The following is a 3,684-nucleotide window of genomic DNA, read 5'->3' as shown; positions in this document are numbered from 1 at the left end:
ATAATACCCTTACTCTGATATTCAGCATTTAACTTGTTTAGGGGCAGTGTGGTGAATCTTATATGAAAAATAAAATTCATTGTTACCTTCAGTCTGAGATGTGCTTGACTTTTATCTGGAAGCTTACATAACACCTCATTCTGAGTTATAAATACACTGACTATGAGTAGATGACTCTTCCTTCTCAAACTGTTATTTTAACTAATATTATAAATGCAACAAGAACAATCCACAGACAGTAACCCACACTTAAAAAATCTTAATTTCTGCACACTCACCACAGTAAGATTATCACATTCTTATGTGATAAAAACTGAGTTACTCAAAGGCCGGCACAAGGGCGCATACTTGTAGTCCCAAGTGTGCTGAGGCAGAAGGAGCATGACTCCTACAGCTGAAACCAACTTCAGCTATTTAGTGAGAACCTAAACAAGTCAGTGAGACCCTGTATCTAAATAAAAATACAAAAAAAAAATGAACTGGGGATGTGGCTCAGTGGTTAAGTGCCCCTGAGTTCAATCCAAGCTACCAAATAACAACAACAGAAAAGCCCAAAAACATACTTATTCAGATACTGTGTTTAAGATGAAAACATACGCCCCATAGTATTTGTGGTGCATTTGGAATGTACTGAGTGACCCAAATACATATAACTAGTTAATAAGTATTTCAAAGACTACATTTTTTAAGAAAGAAAAAGTTGAAGTTGGAATTGTTTTTCCTCCTTATGTGCTTATAATTGGAAAACCTTGCATATTTTTTGGTTGACAACATAAAACCATAGATTTTTACCCTTTCAAACCAAGTTTTAAAATCAATACTTCTTTTTTCACCTGAAAATGTACCTTGGGCTTCTTTTTAAAAGTATATACTTCAGTAGCATATTCCTATTTTTCAGTCCTAGTGATGTCATCACAAAATGTTTGAACTATTACTTGCTTTTTATTTCATGAAATTTTCACGGTATGTACTAATTTTGAAAATACCATCAAAATAATATTTTTACCTTCTAACATCCAATCATTTCTCATACCAACCAAGTTCATATCTGCCTGGTCAGTTTTAAAAAAAGTATAAATGCATATCAGTGTAAATGTATATGAAAGTAAATATAATCATTAAAGGCAATGAATAAAGTTCCTATATCCACTGTGATAATCTAAGTCCAAACTAAAAAATCTGTATTTTCATTCCACTAGAGATAAATAGCATAGTCCCTATCTAAAACCATTATTGCAATGGACAGGAGTTAGAATTCATGGCCACCTATTGACCTGAACAGGACTCTCCTTAATGACATTCAGATCAGAATAACAATAAGAGTAAAGGGCACAGGCCTCTATTGTCGGTTCCAATGGAGCCTGTACTAAGCAGGACATACATTACCCTTCTCCCCTAATAGTCATTAGAATTGATATGGCACATTATCATTCCCAACACCTTTGCTGCTAACAAAGTAATTCCAACTCCTGTGGGAATTAGGCAGCGCTCAATTATTCAAGTCAACAGAAGAAATATCTCAAAGCAAAAGGCAGTAAAAAAATGTTGAAAATCTTTACTTAGCTGTGTATTTCTCTCATATTTCCCTTCTTTCTTCCTTCAATTTCTCTACCATTCCCAGAAACAGCTTGTGGGAAAACTGGTAACATCAATTTCCCAAAAACTAGAATACAATACTGGGAATAAAGTTCAGGAGTTCTATGACCCAGTGTTAGCCTCATGGCTGACACAGGTATAAAACACACACACACAGGGCTGGGGATATAGCTAAGTTGGTAGGGTGCCTGCCTTTCATGCACAAGGCCCTTAGTTCAATCCCCAGCACAAAAAATACAAAAAACAAAACACACACACACACACACACACACACACACACACAGTTTTATTAGCTCTCAGCTCTAATATTTACAAAATGGTTAAAATCACTTCCCATGTTAGTTTCAGTGGTATGACTAAACAATAAATAGTACATTAGCAAAGTTATTATAAGTACATAAACCAAATTCTTTAGACATGTCAAGCACTTTGGAGACTTAGGGCAACAAAAAATCGAATATATTATATCATTATTTCATTGTCATGCATATTTGATGAGCAAAATTCTCTACAACACATACACAAAAAATTAGTTGAGATGATCTTGTATTTTAAATCTGTGGTTGCTGACTCAAATCTCTCTTACCTTCCACTTTTGAATTTTCGTGGAAAATCCATTTAGCCATATGATATTGTAGAATGAGCATAGATTGGACATTTATAAAATCTGGGTTCTGGTCCCACCTGAATTATTCTACAGCTGTGTGATCTTTGGCAAGTGTTTCTATCATTTTAGGCCTCAGTTTCTCTATTTATGTAATTTAGCAATTGTATTAAATTAGCTCTGAGATGTTCAGTGCAAGATCCTCTTTTAATTATTTGTTTCCATGGAACTGCATTGGAGATATTTTGTTCATCAAATTGCAATAAGTAGTTTTCCCCATTTCGTACATCGAAGTTTTTTTGTTGTTGTTGTTGTTGATCTATATCCAAAAGAGTAAAAACAGCAGGAAAGACCACAAGAAAGTTATTTATTTAATAATGTAGATCTTGTACCACCCTTTAAAATTACGTGCTTAGTTTCTACTAGCCCATTGAAACATTAGAAATTTATTCTTGATGGCCTTCACTAGTCCAGTAGATTTTTGAAGAGACAAAAATCAGTGGACACTATAAACTACTGGCTGGGACTATCTTTAAGGCCCCATCCAATTCAAATGTACCATGCCTCCAAGTATCTCAGCTCTACATCACATTTTGGTTCTTACCTGGGTTGTCCTTATCTTTTGAGTACCAGAGGTTGCCACGTGCACATTCTGACCTAAGCTCTGTAAGGTCATCAATTTTCCCACTTTGTAACTATCTGCTCCAATATATTTTAGAATCAGAATCATTTACTCCACTAGTAAGAAGAGACAGAGGCAGGCATGTGATTCAATAGTTAAATGACCTGGGTGGAAATAAAGCTCTAAGATGCTTTCTACAATGACTTTTACCATCATTTTAAAATGTTCTCAAGAATAAAATTTTAGGGAATGGTGTCCAAACTAAGTCAGTCTCCCTGGCAAGACAGTAGAGCAGATCGGCCACCTCAACTCTGGTTTGCTTAAGTTAAAGAGTGGATCATCCTCTCTTTAGTTCCAGGTCTAAGAAATGCTGTGATGTCACCCACCAAATCTCCCTGGCCTTCTCAGCTTTTATCTGTCCTACACTGGATTTTCAGGTCAAACTAAATAGCTTCTTGGTCCTTAGTCCATTTACTCACTCCCTTCCTCTGCACAGAAACATAAGCACCTGTCCAAATTCAACCCAATCTTTAAAGTCTTGCTCAAAAACTCAGTTCATGAACTTTGCTTCCCCCCACAATACACTATTGCACCATACCATACCATATTCTTCGTTCAAAGCACTTAACTACCATTTCCTTCCCTCTTCCCAGTTGACATTTCACTTAGATTCTCTGCAAGTGTGCTGCCTTTGCTTTCTTTGTCCTACCAGGTTCCTTTGTCTTCTAGCGTGGAAGCTATATCACATTTCTTCTTTATACTCTTGTTGTACTACCTTGTGCTTCTGAGTCACACAGTATTTGTCTAATGACTAAACAAATGTCATGCAACCAGAGGTGAAGGTGCTAACTGATCATGGTTA

Source organism: Sciurus vulgaris (assembly GCF_902686455.1).
Source record: "Sciurus vulgaris genome assembly, chromosome: 10".
NCBI classification, from domain to species: Eukaryota; Metazoa; Chordata; class Mammalia; order Rodentia; family Sciuridae; genus Sciurus; species Sciurus vulgaris.
Note: the sequence above shows the minus strand (reverse complement) of the source record.